Here is a 19,819-nt window from a genome sequence, read left to right as displayed (position 1 = left end):
TGCCTCCCAGGTTCAAGCAATTCTCCTGCCTCAGTCTTCCAAGTAGCTGGGATTACAGGTGCCCACCACCACGCCCGGCTAATTTTGTATTTTTAGTAGAGATGGGGTTTCACCATCTTTGGCAGGCTAGTCTCAAACTCCTGACCTCAGGTGATCCGTCCACCTCGGCCTCCCAAAGTGCTGGGATTACAGGTGTGAGCCACTGCGCCCTCCATTAACACAATTTTTAAAACCTGGTGTTTCATAAGTTAAATCTAGACATACGTATATAGGCATACCATGCAGATATTGCAGGTTTGGTTCCAGATCACTGCAATAAAGTGAATATTGCAATAAAGTGAATATCACAATAAAGTGAGTTACACATATTTTTTGGTTTCCAGTGCATATAAAAATTATGTTTTTACTACACTATGGTTTATTAAGTGTATAATAGCATAAGCATTAAAAAAGTACCTTCATTAAAAAATATTTTATTACTAAGGAATCCTAACAATTATCTGACCCTTCAGTGAGTCATAATCTTTTTGCTGGTAGAGGGTCTTATCTTGATGTTGATGGCTGCTGACTGATCAGAATGGTGGTTACTGAAGGTTGGGGTGGCTGTGGCAATTTCTTAAGATAGGACAACAATGAAGTCTGCTACACTGATTCTCTTTCATTCATGAAAGATCTGTCCTTTATGCAATGCTGTTTGATAGCCTTTTACACACAGTGGAATTTCTTTCAAAATTGGAGTCAATCCTCTCAAACTCTACCACTGCTTTATCAACTAAGTTTATGTAATATTCTGTTTTTTCCTATTTATTTATTTTATATGCAATATTCTAAATCCTTTATGGTCATTTCAACAATGTTCACAGCATCTTCACCAGAGGCTGTGGTTTCTTGAGATAGAATCCTCAAAAAAACACTTTATTTGCTCATCTTTAAGAAACTACTCCTTATCCATTCAAGTTGGATCATGAGGTTGTAGCAATTCATTCACACCTTCAGGCTCCACTTCTAATTCTAGCTCTGTTTCCACCAGCTTTCAGTTACTTTCTTCACCACAGACTTAAACCCCTCAAAATTGTCCATAAGTGTTTGGAATCAAGTTCTTCCAAATTCCCGTTAACGTTGATATTTTGACCTCCTCCCATGAATCACAAATGTTCCTAAAGGCATCTCGAATGGTGGATCCCTTCCAGAAGGTTTTCAATGTACTCTGCACAGATCCATCAGAGGAATCACTGTTTATGGCAGCTATAGCCTTACAAAATGTATTTCTTAACTACTAAGACTTGAAAATCTAAATTACTCCTTTATCCATGAGCTGTAGAATGAGTATTGTGTTAGCAGGTATGAAAACAACATTCATCTCCTTGTACATCTCCATTAGAGCTGTTGGGTAACCAGGTGCATTGTCAAGGAGCAGTAATATTTTGAAAGGAAACTTTTTTCCTGAGCAACAGATCTCAACAGCGGGCTTAAAATATTCAGTAAACCATGCTGTAAACAGATGTGCTGTCACTCAAGCTTTGAGGCTTCATTTATAGAGCACAGGCAGAATACATTTAGCATCATTCTTCAGGGTCCAAGGATTTTCGGAATGGTAAATGAACATTGGCTTCAACTTAAAATCACCAGCTGCATTAGCCCCTAACAAGAGTCAGCATGTCCCTTGAAGCTTTGAAGCCAGGCAATGACTTCTCATTTCTAGCAATGAAAGTCCTGGATGTCTTTCTTTTTTTTTTTTTTTTTTTTAACCCCTGCGAAATATTGGAGAATCTGCTGATTACCAAGAAGATGAACATTATGAAAGGGAGTTTATTCTTTTTTTTTTATTGTTATACTTTAAGTTCTAGGGTACATGTGCACAACGTGCAGGTTTGTTACATATGTATACATGTGCCATGTTGGTGTGCTGCACCCATTAACTCGTCATTTACATTAGGTATATCTCCTAATGCTAACCCCCCCATCTCCCCACAACAGGCCCCGGTGTGTGATGTTCCCTACCCTGTGTCCAAGTGATCTAATTGTTCAATTCCCACTTATAAGTGAGAACATGCAGTTTTTGGTTTTCTGTTCTTGCGATATTTTGCTGAGAATGATGGTTTCCAGCTGCATCCATGTCCCTACAAAGGACATGAACTCATCTTTTTTTATGGCTGCATAGTATTCCATGGTGTATATGTGCCACATTTTCTTAATCCAGTCTGTCACTGATGAACATTTGGGTTGATTCCAAGTCTTTGCTATTATGAATAGTGCCGCAATGAACATATGTGTGCATGTGTCTTTATAGCAGCATGATTTATACTTCTTTGGGTATATACCCAGTAATGGGATGACTGAGTCAAATGGTATTTCTAGTTCTAGATCCTTGAGGAATCTCCACACTGTTTTCCACAATGGTTGAACTAGTTTACAGTCCCACCAACAGTTTAAAACTGTTCCTATTTCTCCACATCCTCTCCAGCACATGTTGTTTCCTGATTTTTTACTGATCAACATTCTAACTGGTGTGAGATGGTATCTCATTGTGGTTTTGATTTGCATTTCTGTGATGGCGAGTGATGATGAGCATTTTTTCATGTGTCTGTCGGCTGCATGAATGTCTTCTTTTGAGAAGTGTCTGTTCATATCCTTTGCCCACTTTTGGATGGGGTTGTTTGTTTTTTTCTTGTAAATTTGTTTGAGTTCTTTGTAGGTTCTGGATATTAGCCCTTTGTCAGATGAGTAGATTGCAAAAATTTTCTCCCATTCTGTAGGGTGCCTGTTCACTCTAATGGTAGTTTCTTTTGCTGTGCAGTAGTTCTTTAGTTTAATTAGATCCCATTTGTCAATTTTGGCTTTTGTTGCCGTTGCTTTTGGTGTTTTAGACATGAAGTCCTTGCCCATGCCTATGTCCTGAATGGTATTACCTAGGTTTTCTTCTGGGATTTTTATGGTTTTAGGTCTGACATTTGAGTCTCTAATCCATCTTGAATTAATTTTCATATAAGGAGTAAGGAAAGGATCCAGTTTCAGCTTTCTACTTACGGCTAGCCAATTTTCCCAGCACCATTTATTAAATAGGGAATCCTTTCCCCATTTCTTGTTTCTCTCAGGTTTGTCAAAGATCAGATGGCTGTAGATGTGTGGTATTATTTCTGGGGGCTCTGTTCTGTTCCACTGGTCTATATCTCTGTTTTGGTACCAGTACCATGCTGTTTTGGTTACTGTAGCCTTGTAGTATAGTTTGAAGTCAGGTAGCATGATGCCTCCAGCTTTGTTCTTTTGGCTTAGGATTGTCTCAGCAATGCGGGCTCTTTTTTGGTTCCATATGAACTTTAAAACAGTTTTTTTCCAATTCTGTGAAGAAAGTCATTGGTAGCTTAATGGGGATGGCATTGAATCTATAAATTACCTTGGGAAGTATGGCCATTTTCACAATATTGATTCTTCCTATCCATGAGAATGGTATGTTCTTCCATTTGTTTGTGTCCTCTTTTATTTCACTGAGCAGTGGTTTGTAGTTCTCCTTGAAGAGGTCCTTTACATCCCTTGTAAGTTGGATTCCTAGGTATTTTATTCTCTTTGAAGCTATTATGAATGGTAGTTCATTCATGATTTGGCTCTCTGTTTGTCTGTTACTGGTGTATAAGAATGCTTGTGATTTTTGCACATTGATTTTGTATCCTGAGACTTTGCTGAAGTTGCTTATCAGCTTAAGGAGATTTTGGGCAGAGACAATGGGGTTTTCTAAATATACAATCATGTCATCTGCAAACAGGGACAATTTGACTTCTTCTTTTCCTAACTGAATACCCTTTATTTCTTTCTCTGCCTGACTGCCCTAGCCAGAACTTCCAACACTATGTTGAATAGGAATGGTGAGAGTGAGCATCCCTGTCTTGTGCCAGGTTTCAAAGGGAATGCTTCCAGTTTTTGCCCATTCAGTATGATATTGGCTGTGGGTTTATCATAAATAGCTCTTATTATTTTGAAATACATTCCATCAATACCGAATTTATTGAGAGTTTTTAGCATGAAGGGCTGTTGAATTTTGTCAAAGACCTTTTCTGCATCTATTGAGATAATCATGTGGTTTTTGTCTTTTGTTCTGTTTATATGCTGGATTACTTTTGTTGATTTGCGTACGTTGAACCAGCCTTGCATCCCAGGGATGAAACCCACTTGATCATGGTGGATAAGCTTTTTGATGTGCTGATGGATTCAGTTTGCCAGTATTTTACTGAGGACTTTTGCATCGATGTTCATCAGGGATATTGGTCTGAAATTCTCTTTTTTTGTTGTGTCTCTGCCAGGCTTTGGTATCAAGATGATGTTGGCCTCATAAAATAAGTTAGGGAGGATTCCCTCTTTTTCTATTGATTGGAGTAGTTTCAGAAGGAATGGTACCAGCTCCTCCTTGTACCTCTGGTAGAATTCAGCTGTGAATCTGTCTGGTCCTGGACTTTTTTTGGTTGGTAGGCCTTTAATTATTGCCTCAATTTCAGAGCCTGCTATTGGTCTCTTCAGGGATTCAATTTCTTCCTGGTTTAGTCTTGGGAGAGTGTAAGGGTCCAGGAAATTATCCATTTCTTCTAGGTTTTCTAGTTTATTTGCATAGAGGTGTTTATAGTATTCTCTAATGGTAGTTTGCATTTCTGTGAGGTCGGTGGTGATATCCCCTTTATCATTTTTAATTGCGTCGATTTGATTCTTCTCTCTTTTCTTCTTTATTAGTCTTGCTATTGGTCTATCTATTTTGTTGATCTTTTCAAAAAACCAGTTCCTGGATTCATTGATATTTTGGAGGGTTTTTTGTGTCTCTATCTCCTTGAGTTCTGCTCTGATCTTAGTTATTTCTTGCCTTCTGCTAGCTTTTGAATGTGTTTGCTCTTGCTTCTCTAGTTCTTTTAATTGTGATGTTAGGGTGTCAATTTTAGATCTTTCCTGTTTTTTCTTGTGGGCATTTAGTGCTATAAATTTCCCTCTACACACTGCTTTAAATGTGTCCCAGAGATTCTGGTATGTTGTATCTTTGTTCTCATTGGTTTTAAAGAACATTTTTATTTCTGCCTTCATTTCGTTATGTACCCACTAGTCATTCAGGAGCAGGTTGTTCAGTTTCCATGTAGTTGAGCGGTTTTGATTGAGTTTCTTAGTCCTGAGTTCTAGTTTGATTGCACTGTGGTCTGAGAGACAGTTTGTTATAATTTCTGTTCTTTTTCATTTGCTGAGGACTGCTTTACTTCCAACTATGTGGTCAATTTTGGAATAAGTGCGATGTGGTGCTGAGAAGAATGTATATTCTGTTGATTTGGGGTGGAGAGTTCTGTACATGTCTATTAGGTCTGCTTGGTGCAGAGTTGAGTTCAATTCCTGGATATCTTTGATAACTTTCTGTCTCATTGATCTGTCTAATGTTGACAGTGGAGTGTTAAAATCTCCCATTATTTTATGGGAGTATGGGAGTCTAAGTCTCTTTGTAAGTCTCTAAGGACTTGCTTTATGAGTCTGAGTGTTCCTGTATTGGGTGCATATATATTTAGGATAGTTAGCTCTTCCTGATGAACTGATCCCTTTACCATTATGTAATGGTCTTCTTTGTCTCTTTTGATCTTTGATGGTTTAAAGTCTGTTTTATCAGAGACTAGGATTGCAACCCCTGCTTTTTTTTGTTTTCCATTTGCTTGGTAGATCTTTCTCCATCCCTTTATTTTGAGCCTATGTGTGTCTGTGCATGTGAGATGGGTCTCCTGAATACAGCAAACTGATGGGTCTTGACTCTTTATCCAATTTGCCAGTCTGTGTCTTTTAATTGGACCATTTAGACCATTTACATTTAAGGTTAAGATTGTTATGTGTGAACTTGATCCTGTCATTATGAGATTAGCTGGTTATGTTGCTTGTTAGTTGATGCAGTTTCTTCATAGCATTGATGGACTTTACATTTTGGCATGTTTTTGCAATGGCTTGTACTGGTTGTTCCTTTCCATGTTTAGTGCTCCCTTCAGGATCTCTTATAGGGCAGGCCTGGTGGTGACAAAATCTCTAAGCATTTGCTTGTCTGTATAGGGTTTTATTTCTCCTTCACTTAAAAAACTTAGTTTGGGTGTACACAAAATTCTGGGTTGAAAATTCTCTTCTTTTTTTTTTTTTTTTTTTTTTGAGACGGAGTCTCGCTCTGTCGCCCAGGCTGGAGTGCAGTGGCTGGATCTCAGCTCACTGCAAGCTCCGCTTCCCGGGTTTACGCCATTCTCCTGCCTCAGCCTCCCGAGTAGCTGGGACTACAGGCGCCCGCCACCTCGCCCGGCTAGTTTTTTTTTTTGTATTTTTAGTAGAGACGGGGTTTCACCATGTTAGCCAGGATGGTCTTGATCTCCTGACCTTGTGATCCGCCCATCTCGGCCTCCCAAAGTGCTGGGATTACAGGCTTGAGCCACCGCGCCCGGCAGAAAATTCTCTTCTTTAAGAATGTTGAATATTGGCCCCCACTCTCTTCTGTCTTGGAGAGTTTCTGCCGAGAGATCTGCTGTTAGTCTGATGGGCTTCCCTTTGTGGGTAACCCAACCTTTCTCTCTGGCTGCCCTTAACGTTTTTTCCTTCATTTCAACTTTGGTGAATCTGACAATTATGTATCTTGGAGTTGCTCTTCTTGGGGAGTATCTTTGTGGCGTTCTCTGTATTTCCTGAATTTGAATGTTGGCTGCCTTACTAGGTTGGGGAAGTTCTCCTGGATGATATCCTGCAGAGTGTTTTCCAACTTGGTTCCATTTTCCCCCTCACTTTCAGGCACACCAATCAGACGTAGATTTGGTCTTTTCACATAATACCATATTTCTTGGAGGCTTTGTTCATTTATTTTTACTCTTTTTTCTCTACACTTCTCTTCTCAGTTCATTTCATTCATTTGATCTTCAATCACTGATACTCTTACTTCTAGTTGATCGAGTTGGTTACTGAAGCTTGTGCATTTGTCACGTAGTTCTCGTGTCATGGTTTTCATCTCTATTAGTTCTTTTAAAGTTTCTGCATTGATTATTCTAGTTATCCACTCATCCATTCTTTCTTCAAGATTTTTAGTTTTTTGCGCTGGTTATGTAGTTTCTTCTTTAGCTCTGAGAAGTCTGATTGACTGAAGCCTTCTTCTCTCAACTCATCAAAGTCATTCTCCGTTCAGCTTTTTTCCGTTGCTGGTGATGAGCTGCGTTCCTTTGGAGGGGGAGATGTGCTCTGATTTTTTGAATTTTCAGTTTTTCTGAACTGCTTTTTCCTCATCTTTGTGGTTTTATCTGCCTTTGGTCTTTGATGATGGTGACGTACTGATGGGGTTTTGGTGTGGGTGTCCTTTCTGTTTGTTAGTTTTCCTTCTAAGAGTCACAACCCTCAGCTGCAGGTCTGTTGGAGTTTGCTTGAGGTCCACTCCAGACCCTGTTTGCCTGGGTATCAGCAGTGGAGGCTGCAGAAGATAGAATATTGCTGAACAGCAAGTGTTGCTGTCTGATTCTTGCTCTGGAAGCTTCGTCTCAGGGGTGTAGCCAGCTGTGTGAGGTGTGAAGTGTTGGTCTGCACCTAGTGGGGGATGTCTCCCAGTTAGGCTATTCAGGGGTCAGGGACCCACTTGAGCAGGCAGTCTGTCTGTTCTCAGATCTCAACCTTTGTGCTGGGAGAACCACTGCTCTCTTCAAAGCTGTCAGACAGGGACTTTTACATCTGCAGAGGTTTCTGCTGCTTTTTGTTTAGCTATGCCCTGTCCCCGGAGGTGGAGTCTACAGAGGCAGGCAGGCCTCCTTGAGCTGCGGGGGGCTCCACCCAATTTGAGCTTCCTGGCAGCTTTTTCCTGGATGTCATCTTCTTCCCATGTAAGGCTGTTTCATCTACAGTGAAAATCTGTTTAGTGGGTTCATCTTTATTGATTATTAGGCTAGATCTTCTGGATAGCTTGCTACAGCTTCTCCATCAGCACTTGCTGCTTCACCTTGCACTTTTACATGATAGAGACAGCTTATTTCCTTAAGCCTCATGAAACACCTCTGCCTAGCTTCAAACTTTTCTTCTGCAGCTTTCCAACCTCTCTTAGCCTTTATAGAACTGAAGAGAGTTAAGGCCTTCCTCTGGATTAGGCTTTGGCTTAAGGGAATGTTGTGATGGGTTTGATCTTCTATCCAGACCACTCAAACTTTCCCTGTATCAACAATAAAGCTGTTTTGCTTTTTTTTTTTTTTTTTTTAATCGTTCGTGTGTTCACTGGAGTAACACTTCTAATTTCCTTCAAGAACTCTTCCTTTGCATTCACAACTTGGCTAACTGATGCAAGAGGCTTAGCTTTTGGCCTGTCTCAGCTTTTGACATGCCCCCTTCCTCATTAAGCTTAATTGTTTCTAGCTTTTAAAGTAAGAGATGTATGACTCCTCCTTTCATTTGAACACTTCGAGGCCACTGTAGGGTTATTAATTGGCCTAATTTCAATATCATTGTGTTGCAGGAAATAAGGAGGCCTGAGGAAAGGGAGAGAGACAGAGAAACGGCCACTCAATGGAGCAGTCAGAACATACACTACTTTTTACTGTAATAAAGCGAAACAATAAAATGAGGTATGCCTGTATTTAAACAATACTTTGATATCTAATCTGAAAACATATTATATCCCTGAATTCATAGTGCATAGCACAGTGCCTGGAACACAAAAAGCACTTAATAAATGTTTGTTAGATAAATGAATAATTGTTCAAAGTTCGTTTCTTTTCTCCTTTATACTCTCCCCAACTTCCTCTAAGTAAAAATTAAAACTTTTTGTTTTAATGCTTAGGTATTACTCCTTTCAAAAGTCAAAATTACAACAAATTTAGTTTAAAGATCTTAATTGACTTTTCATGTGTGTGTGATTCATCCTGTAAAACCAAACTTCTTTGCTCCAGTGAGCTGAGTAAAGGAGTTTGGCTTTATAGAGAGAAATAAGCTGAGGAGCCTTGGCATGATGACTCACACCTGTAATTCCAGCACTTTGGGAGGCCAAAGAGGGTGGTCAGGAGTTTGAGACCAGCCAGGTCAACATGGCAAAACCCTGTCTCTACTAAAGACACAAAAATTAGCTGGGCATGTGCCTGTAATCCCAGCTACTTGGGAGGCTGAAGCAGGAGAATCGCTTGAACCTGAGAAATGGAGGTTGCAGTGAGTTGAGATCATGCACTCTAGCCTGAGCGACAGAGTGATATTTTGTCTCCAAAAAAAAAAAAAAAAAAAAAAAGAAAAGAAAAGAAAAGAAATGGGCTGAGGAAAGCAGAAACAGAACGAAAAAAACAAAAAGCAGATTGGTCATTTCAAAGCTACTTTCCCTGTAAAGGTTAAAGCAGGAGGGACTTTATCAAGCCAGATAAAACTGCACTATTTGGGAATTTGCCTATTAACTCCTGCTATCTTGAAGTGTCACATAAACAACTTAGTTTCAGTTTGTTGGTATGGAACTTCAGGACAAGTAACTCCATTTTGATTTGGTCTGTTGAGCCCAAAGAGATATAATTGTATTGAACAATTCCCCTCTTTTTGTCAGGGTCTCTCATAGGTGAGAGTGTGACCAAGACTTAGGGCATCAATACAATCCAACAGTCACCATCATTTTGGGGTGCACTCTCCATACATCATTCATGGGTTACATTGTCTTTCTTATCATGTGTTTCTTTTTTTTTTTTTTTTTTTTTTTTTGAGACGGAGTCTCACTCTGTCGCCCAGGCTGAAATGCAGTGGCTGGATCTCAGCTCACTGCAAGCTCCGCCTCCCGGTTTTACGCCATTCTCCTGCCTCAGCCTCCCAAGTAGCTGGGACTACAGGCGCCCACCACCTCGCCTGGCTAGTTTTTTGTATTTTTTAGTAGAGATGGGGTTTCACCGGGTTAGCCAGGATGGTCTCGATCTCCTGACCTTGTGATCCGCCCGTCTTGGCCTCCCAAAGTGCTGGGATTACAGGCTTGAGCCACCGCGCCCGGCTATCATGTGTTTCTTTAAGTTTTCTTCATTCCAGCCCAAAAGACCATTTAGCATTCAGCAGATGGCTGCATGTAGATATTTAAGACTTTTTGAGAGGATACTGTGTACCAGGAAGACTAATATTGTGACCATCAGGAGGATAATACCAAAAATTTGGAGTATGCTTCTTACCCAGGGTCTCCATGAACTAAAGCAACTAAAATCAAACATATCTAAGAATGAGCTAGATGATGAGTCTGCCTGTTTTAACCAAGTAGATGTTAATTTTTAATAACTGAGTCTCTACAATACTTGATATATTTACCTATGTGCAATGAGAAGTATCAGCAACTACACAGACTCCTTCCTGTTCAGCTAGTAGGTAATCTAGCATCCCATGACTGGGATAAATTAAGGCAAGAAGTGAGAACAAGTGGATCTAGAAGTCTTTTTTACAAAAATATGGAATGCTTCAAGAATTTGCATGTCATCCTTGTACAGGGGCCATGCTAATCTTCTCTGTATTGTTCTAATTGTTTTAGTATATGTGCTACTGAAGCTGAGCACTAGAAGTCTTACTTTATAAAACAGATCATGAGACTGGGCACAGTGGCTCACACCTGTAATCCCAGCACTTTGGGAGGTTGAGGTGGATGGATCACCTGAGGTCGCGAGTTCAAGACCAGCCTGGCCAACATGGTGAAACACTGTTTCTACTAAAAATACAAAAAATTAGCCAGGCGTGGTGGCAGGTGCCTGTAGTCCCAGTTACTTGGGAGTCTGAGGCAGGAGAATCACTTGAGCCTGAGAGGCAAAGGTTGTAGTGAGTCGAGATGTTGGCTAGGCTGGTCTTGAACCCCTAACCTCAAGTGATCTGCCTATCTCAGCCTCCCAGAGTGTTGAGATTACAGGTGTAAGCCACCAGGCCCAGTCCAGCTTCTCATCTTGATTTGCAGTTTGATTGTCTCTGGTTATGGCATCATGCATTTTGGTGAAATCTCTTTTTGGCCCACAGATCAGTAATAAGACTTGTCCTTTAAAATTTACATTGAGTTGTCCAGCTTCTGCTTGTAGGGCTTCGGGAACAGAGTAGTTCTCATTTTTAGTTGGAGAGTTGTAGCCACATATTGGAGGAAACTAGAATAATTCAGAATCTAGTTTAGTCTACAGGTAGATGATAAAAACTTGAGAACAAGGAACAGGGATACACTGTAATAACAGATATACTATAGCTTTCCTTGGAAACATAGTTTTTCTCTCAATAGCAGTGGTCTCCAACCTTTTTGTGGAAGACAATTTTTCCATAGAACAGGGTGGGGGTGGAGGGGATAGTTTTGGAATTAAACTTTCACCTCAGATCATCAAGCATTAGATTTTCATGAGAAGCAAGAAACCTAGATCCCTCACATATGAAGTTCACAATAGGGTTCCCACTTCTATGAGAATTTTTTGTTTTTGTTTTTGAGATGGAGCCTCACTCTGTCACCCAGGCTGGAGTGCAGTGACTTGATCTTGGCTCACTGCAACTTCTGCCTCCAGGGTTCAAGGGAATACTGCCTCAGTCTCCTAAGTATCTGGGATTATAGGTGTGTGCCACCACACCTGGCTAATTTTTGTATTTTTAGTAGAGATGGGGCTTCACCATGTTGGCAAAGTTGGTCTTGAACCCCTGACCTCAATCCCCCCAGCTTGGCCTCCCAAAGTGCTGGGATTATAGGCATGAGCCACCAAGCCTGGCCTCCTATGAGACTTTAATGCTGCTGATGGTCTGATGGAAGCAGAGCTCAGGTGGTAATACTTGCTCGTCTGCTGCTCACCTCCTGCTGTGTGGCCCGGTTCCTAACAGGGGAGCCAGGGATTGAGGACCCCTGCTCTACAGTCACCCCCATTTCTACCAAAGATAATCAGAGTAAAAGTACTTTGTTTGCAAAATAAGCTTAGTCTCATCAAACTTGGGCTGTTTATTTATATAAGTACAGCAAGAATAACAATTGACCACATAGGCTCTATTAAATGTTGCTTTGCTGGAACTTTTAATAGAAAATCAAATCCATTGGCTTGGATTATTAACAACCTCTTGAGGCCATGAAGCCAAACCAAAGCATACTTCAGACTTTGTCTACAGTACCTATAGATTCATTCTATGCACTTGTCAAATATGGTATCCCAGTGAAAAAATATAACTAATATTTCCAATTTTATCCTGAGAAAACAGAGCAGATTCTTACTGAAATTAACTAGGAAAATAACTATATTGCCATGAAAATAAAAATTTTCATGAATATTTCTAAATTCTGGAGGGATCAGGTAGGTACTGAAAGTAAATGTTTCAATTTTTGTTCACAAAAGCATACTTTGCCAAATTGCTGTAAGTTACAGGTAGCTTAAAAGAGTTGTCTTAAATCTGAAAAACAAAATATTTAAAAACCTGCAATATGGCCGGGCGCAGTGGCTCACACCTGTAATCCCAGCACTTTGGGAGGCCAAAGCAGGTGGATCATGAGGTCAAGAGATTGAGACCATCCTGCCCAACATGGTGAAACCCAGTCTCTACTAAAAATACAAAAAATTAGTTGGGCATGGTGGCATGCGCCTATAGTCCCAGCTACTCAGGAGGCTGAGGCAGGAGAATCACTTGAACCTGGGAGGCAGAGGTGGCAGTGAGCCGAGATCGTGCCACTCTACTCCATCCAGCCTGGCAGCAGAGCGAGACTCTGTCTCAAAAACAAGCAAACAAACAAACAAAAAACCTGCAATATTTCAAATAAAAATGCTGTAAAAACCCATAATTCTTCTTCATCAGTTTATTTAATCCCATGTAATTAATTTTTGCTCTGCTTGATCTTGGTTAGCAGCTCACGAACCCATCAGTTTCTTCATTAGAGTTCTGGAAATTTCTACCTAGTTCAGTGGTATGATCTTAAAGTTATCAGAAACCTACATTTATTTGTCAGAGTCCTCTCTATCCTTCTGTTAAAAGAAAAAGCCGAATTAAATTTAAAGGAGTTTAATTGAGCAATGAATGATTTGCGAATCAGACAACCCCCAGAATCACAGCAGATTCAAAGAAACTCCAATGGTGTCTCGTGGTCAGAAGAAATTTATAGACAAAAAAAAGGAAGTGACGTACAGAAACTGGAAGTGAGGCTCAGAAAAAGCTGAATTAGTTACAGCTTGGCATTTGCCTTATTTGAATATAGTCTGAACACTCAGCAGTGTATGAATGGTTGAAGTATAGCTGTACTGGCATTGGCTAAGACTCAGCTATTGTTATAGGCACTATTGTTATAACTTCTAAGTTAGGTTTTCAATTTTGTTTACTTATTAAGTTAGGTTGCAGTTCATCCACAAGGACTCAAATATGGAAGTACGGAGTCCTTCTCATTTTGTTTTCCTTAACACTTCCCATGAATCTTCGGAGTTTCCCTCCGTCGCCCAGGCTGGAGTGCAGTGGCATGATCTTGGCTCACTGCAACCTCCATCTCCCGGGCTCAAGCAATTTTCCTGCCTTAACTTCTCAAGTAGCTGGGATTATGGGCACACACCACCATGTCTGGCTAATTTTTGTATTTTTAGTAGAGACAGGGTTTCACCATGTTGGCCAGGCTGGTCTTGAACTTGTGACCTCAAGTGATCCACCTGCCTTGGCCTCCCAAAGTGTTGGGATTACAGGCGTGAGCCACTGCACCGGGCCACACTTCCCATGAATCTTCTTGAAGACACAACACTTTAGGATTACAGTTGTTTGCAAAAAGCTCTCAGACGGGCTGGGCAGGTGGCTCATGCCTGTAATCCCAGCACTTGGGGAGGCCAAGGTGGGCAGACTGCTTGAGCCTAAGAGTTCGAGACCAGCCTGGGCAACACGGTGAAACCTTATCTCTACAAAAAAAAAAAAAATTAGCTGGGCGTAGTGGTGCACACCTGTAGTCCTAGCTACTCAGAGGATCCCTTGAGCCAGGGAGGTGGAGGTTGCAGTGAGCCAAGATCATGATACTGCACTCCAGCCTGGGCAACAGAGTGAGACTCTGCTTCAAAAAAGAAAAAAAAAAGGTTTCAGAACAGCATGAGAATAAGATAATTAACTGTGGACTTAAAATGGCTATGGTTAAAAGTCTGATTCGAGGTCAGGCATGGTGGTTCAGGCCTATAACGCCAGCATTTTTGGAGGCCGAGGTGGGAGGATCACTTGAGGCCAGAGGTTCAAGACCAGCCTAGGCAATATGACAAGATTTTGTGTCTACAAGAAAATTTTTTAAAAATTAGCCAGGTCTGGTGATGTGTGCTTGTAGTCCTAGCTACTTGGGAGGTTGAGGCAAGAGAATTGCTTAAACTTAGGAATTTGAGGTTGCAGTGAGCTACGATTGTACCATTGCGCTCCCACCTGGGTGACAGAAAAAGAACTCGGTTCTAAAAAAAACTGAACATTAAAAAAAATCTGGTGCTTGCAATTAGAATGATACAGAGATGATTAGCATGGTCCCCTCCATAAGGATGACACGCAAATTTGTGAAGCATTCCGTATTTAAAAAAAAAATCGGCCGGGCGCGGTGGCTCAAGCCTGTAATCCCAGCACTTTGGGAGGCCGAGACGGGTGGATCACGAGGTCAGGAGATCGAGACCATCCTGGCTAACGCGGTGAAACCCCGTCTCTATTAAAAAATACAAAAAACTAGCCGGGCGCAGTGGCGGGCGCCTGTAGTCCCAGCTACTCGGGAGGCTGAGGCAGGAGAATGGCGTAAACCCGGGAGGCGGAGCTTGCAGTGAGCTGAGATCCGGCCACTGCACTCCAGCCTGGGTGACAGAGCCAGACTCCGTCTCAAAAAAAAAAAAATCAGGCTGGGCACAGTGGCTCACGCCTATAATTCCAATACTTTGGGAGGCCAAGGCAGGTGGATCACTTGAGGTCAGGAGTTTGAGACCAGCCTGATCAACATGGCGAAATCCTGTCTCTACTAATAACACAAAACTTAGCTGGATGTGGTGGCATGCACGTGTAATCCAAGCTGCTTACTCAGGAGGCTGGGGCAGGAGAATCACTTGAACCCAGGAGGCGGAGATTGCAGTGAGCCAAGATTGTGCCACTGCGCTTTAGCCTGGACAACAGAGGGAGACTCTGTCTTAAAAACAAACAAACAAACAAACAAACAAACAAACAAAAAAACTAGCTGAATGCCAGCATGCCGTATTCTGGATAATAATTTAGTCAGATTGGTGGCTTTTCAATTTTGCTTCTGTTTCTTAACTGGATTACTGAGTTTAGGGTGGAGTCCATTAACAAATAGGTCAGACAAATCATGTTCTATGTCTGGACTCTAACATTGAGAACTCTGAAAAAAAAAAAAAAGCAAAACTGCTTGACCTGAGGGTCTACGCTTTATAAAAAACACTTTTCCTGCTTTCTCTTTGTCTTTGGGGTGTGATAGTAACTAAGCAAAAAGGTTGGCAGTTTCCATTTTTCTTATCAATTAATTACTTAAGTTTTTCACTTGCCTTTTGTAATAAGTCTTTTAAAAGAAGCAAGAAAAAATTTTGAAATCTTTTTAGAAGGTTCTGCATATCCATAGGCATCCCTGGGTGGGTCTAATTCAGGAACTCTCTCTCTCTCTCGTTTTGGAGACAAGGTCTTGCTCTGTAGCCCAGTCTAGAGTGCAGTGGCGTGCGATCAGAATTCACTGCAGCCTCAAACTCCTGGACTCAAGAGATCCTCCCGTCGCAGCCTCCCAAGTAGCTAGTAACTACAGGGGTATGTCACCATGCCCAGCTAATTTTTCAAAGTTTTTATAGAAATGTGGTCTATGTTGCTCAGGTTGGTCTTGAACTCCTGGGCCCAAGTAATTATCCCTCTTTGGCCTCACAAAGTGCTGAGATTACAGGTTAGAGCTACTATGCCCAGCAGGAAACCTAATTTTTTTTTTTTTTTTTGAGACGGAGTCTCACTCTGTTGCCCAGGCTGAAGTGCAGTGGCATCTCGGTCCACTGCAAGCTCTACCTCCCAGGTTCACACCATTCTCCTGCCTCAGCCTCCCGAGTAGCTGGGACCACAGGCACCTGCCACCACACCCAGCTAATGTTTTTGTAGAGATTTTTTTTAGTAGAGATGGGGTTTCACTGTGTTAGCCAGGATGTTCTCGATCTCCTGACCTTGTGATCCACCCTCCTCAGCCTCCCAAAGTGCTGGGATTACAGGCGTGAGCCACCACGCCCAGTCAGGAACCCTCATTTTTAAATGCACTTCCTTTTCTTTTTTTGACACAGGGTCTCCTTCTGTAGCCCAGGCTGGAGTGCAGTGGCATTATCTTAGCTCACTGCAACCTCCGCCTCCTGAGTTCAAGCAATCCTCCCACCTCAGCCCTCCGACTAGCTGGGACTACAGGTGCCCACCACCACACCTGGCTAATTTTTGAAATTTTTGTAGAAACAGGGTTTCACTGTGTTGCCCAGACTGGTCTCAAACTCCTGAGCTCAAGCAATCCACCCGCCTCAGCCTCCCAAAGTGCTGGGATTACAGGCATGAGCCACCATACCTGGTCTAAACGCACTTCTTAAAGTTGGCGTGTTGGCTCATGCCTGTAATCTCAGCACTTTGGGAAGCCGAGACGGGCAGATCACTTGAGGTCAGGAGTTTGAGACCAGCTTGGCCAACATGGTGAAACCCCATCTCTACTAAAAATACAAAATTAGCCGAGTGTGGTGGAGAACGCCTATAATCCCAGCTACTCCGGAGGTTGAAGCATGATAATTGCTTGAACCCAGGAGGCGGAGGTTGCAGTGAGTCAAGATCGCGCCACTGCCCTCCAGCCTGGGTGACAGAGTGAGACTCTATCTCAAAAAGAAAAAAAAAGTCAAGTCTCAACTGGAATGGTCCACATAATGACCATTGTAATTTCAAGTAATCTTTAGTAAGATTTCACTGATTTCACCACCTTTATAAGTATTTTCAGCTACTGGGGCCTTATACTTATACAAGTAAAAGGCAGGTGTAGCTGGAAGGTGGAATATTCATTTCTTCAGAAATTAAGAATCTGGCCGGGTGCGATGGCTCACACCTGTAATCCTAGCACTTTGGGAGGCCAAGGTAGGTGGATCACCTGAGTCAGGAGTTCAAGACCAGCCTGGTCAACATAGTGAAACTTGGTCTCTACTAAAAATACAAAAATCAGCTGGGCATGGTGGTGCACACCTGTAGTCCCAGCTACTCGGGAGGCTGAAGCTGGGCTCAAGCGATCCTTCTGCCTTTGCCTCTGAGTGCCTGGGATTACAGGTGTGTGCCATTAAGTCTGGCTTAAGAGCTACAGGTTTTTGGTTTGTTTTGTTTTGTTGGTTTTGTTTATTGTTTAGTTGTTTACCTTACTCATGGACTCAGGTAACAAGGAGCTGCATTTTAAGACAGTGTTGTTCTAAGTGGTTATTCCTGCAGGAGGCATGAATTCTGCCTTTTGGAATCTGCTGGAATTTTAATTCTATCCTTTTTGTAATGTTTTCTTGCTTGCTTAGGTAGGAGAAAAAATCACTAGGTAAGTTGGTCAAGGGGATCTCAGAGCCAAAGCCACCATTTAACTAGTGGGCACAGTTCAGGTACTTAAGAGCTATTAGAGTGCTGGCCACTAAAAAATGAGACTCCCTGTTAGAATAAACTAGACGTGAAACAAGGTAGCACTTGCCATCCTCAATAAAATGTTTATGCAGTGAGGTACACTGTGAAATAATTATACCACCCAACCCCATGATGTTTCCCTCTTAGGCTTTTTTCCCCCCCCACCACCTTGAGATGGAGTCTCACTCTGTAACCCAAGCTGGAGTGCAGTGGTGCAATCTCGGCTCACTGCAACCTCCGCCTCCGGGATTCAAGCGATTCTCGCCTCAGCCTCCTGAGTAGCTGGGACTACAGGTGGCGCCATCATGCCTGGCTAATTTTTTTTGTATTTTTAGTAGAGATGGGGTTTCACCATGTTGCCCTGGGTGTTCTTGAACTCCTGAGCTCAGGCAATCAACCTGCCTTGGCCTCCCAAAGTGCTGGGATTGCAGATGTGAGCCATCATGCCTGGCCCCCACTTAGGCTTTTGTCTTGACTTTGAGAGATCCAAGAGTCAATGTAAAAATGAGATCCTTAATTTTTTTTTTTTTTTTTTTTTTTTTTTTTTTTTTTTTGAGACAGTCTCTCTCTCTGTCACCCAGGCTAGAGTACAGCGGCGCCATCTCGGCTCACTGCAACCTCTGCCTCCCGGGTTCAAGTTATTCTTTTGCCTCAGCCTCCCAAGTAGCTAGGATTACAGGCGTACACCACCATGCCCAGCTAATTTTTGTATTTTAGTAGAGATGGGGTTTCACCACATTGGCCAGGCTGGTTTTCAACTCCTGACCTCAAGTGATCTGCCTACCTCGGCCTCCCAAAGTGCTGGGATTACAGGCATGAGCCACCGCACGTGCCTTTTACAATTTTTTTTTTTTTTTTAGACAGAATTTCGTTCTTGTCGCCTAGGTTGGAATGCATTGGCACGATCTCAGCTCACGGCAACCTCTGCCTCCTGGGTTCAAGCAATTCTCCTGCCTCAGCCTCCTGAGTAGCTGGGATTACAGGCATGCGCCACCATGCCCAGCTAATTTTGTATTTTTAGTAGAGATGGGGTTTCTCCATGTTGGTAAGGCTGATCTCGAACTCCAGACCTCAGGTGATCCACCCACCTTGGCCTCCCAAAGTGCTGGGATTACTGGCGTGAGCCACCGCGCCCAGCCTCGCCTTTTACAAATCCTTTTTTTTTTTTTTTTTTGAGACGGAGTCTCGCTCTGTCCCCCAGGCTGGAGTGCAGTGGCGCGATCTCGGCTCACTGCAAGCTCCGCCTCCTGGGTTCACGCCATTCTCCTGCTCCTGCCTCAGCCTCCTGAGTAGCTGGGACTACAGGGGCCCACCACCGCGCCTGGCTAAGTTTTTGTATTTTTAGCAGAAACAGGGTTTCACCGTGGTCTGGATCTCCTGACCTTGTGATCCGCCCGCCTCGGCCTCCCAAAGTGCTGGGATTACAGGCGTGAGCCACCGCGCCCGGCCCATACAAATCTTAATTGACTTATTTTCTATTCTAGAATAGAAACATCTCATTCTATAAAGTAGAGTGAGTGTTTTGATAAGCTGAGCAGAGGAGGCTGGGTTTGTAGATAGAAAAGGGCCAAGGAAAGTAAAAACAGAGAACACAAAGCAGATTGGTTGTTTCAGGTGTTTTCCCTATAAAGGTGAAAGCAGAGGGGACTTCCTTATCCTGCCAGCTACCACGGGTCTGTTCGAGGATTTGGCCTTTATCTGTCTCTCCTGATTACTCAGAAGGTCAAATAAACTTAGTTTCAACTTGGTCTTGTGGAAAGTGAGTTAACTTCATTTTGATTTGGTCTTTTGGGCCTAGTAGAAGAGCTCAGTCCAAACCAATGACCTCTTATAGTTTAATTTTATTTATTTATTTACTTTTGAGACAGGGTCTCTGTCATGAGGTTGGCAGGTGTTACCTTGGAGTGCTGGAGTGCAGTGGTGCGATATCGGCTCACTGAAGCCTCAACCTTGTGGACTCCGGTTTTAGGGTTAGTTTGTGCTGCGAGAGAGTGTATGACTTTTTGGGACCACAGGCAGGTGCCACCACGCCCAGCTACTTTTTTGTGTTTTTAGTAGATACGGGATGTTGCCAGGTTGCCCAGGCTGCCTCTTATTATTTACCCTCCTGATTATAAAGTACAGAATTTCTATCTAAGTTTCCAATCCACTCAGATTTTTATGTTATAGATGACGACTGCTGCTATTAAGAAAAGGAGGGCAAGAGTAAATATAGGCAGAGTCTCTAATACATCAGCAACCTGTTATTTGTAGTGATGATCTGTTAGGAAGGGCTAACCCATTTTTC

General features: G+C 42.3%; 2 non-coding genes across 2 annotated transcripts; one reads left to right on the top strand and one right to left on the bottom strand.

Annotated features, from left to right (window-relative positions):
* Positions 1 to 10,394: 10,394 nt before the first annotated feature.
* Positions 10,395 to 10,505, bottom strand: LOC112425843 (U6 spliceosomal RNA). The gene has a single exon (XR_003016999.2). It is a non-coding gene; the product is annotated as a U6 spliceosomal RNA (small nuclear RNA).
* A 3,854-nt stretch (positions 10,506 to 14,359) lies between these two features.
* LOC112425849 (U6 spliceosomal RNA) lies at positions 14,360 to 14,464 on the top strand. Its single transcript, XR_003017005.2, has one exon. It is a non-coding gene; the product is annotated as a U6 spliceosomal RNA (small nuclear RNA).
* Positions 14,465 to 19,819: the final 5,355 nt, after the last annotated feature.

Source organism: Macaca nemestrina, chromosome 3 (genome assembly GCF_043159975.1).
Source record: "Macaca nemestrina isolate mMacNem1 chromosome 3, mMacNem.hap1, whole genome shotgun sequence".
In the NCBI taxonomy this organism is placed as follows: Eukaryota; Metazoa; Chordata; class Mammalia; order Primates; family Cercopithecidae; genus Macaca; species Macaca nemestrina.
The sequence above is the reverse complement of the archived record's forward strand: the minus strand, read 5'-3'. Positions and strand labels throughout refer to the sequence as shown.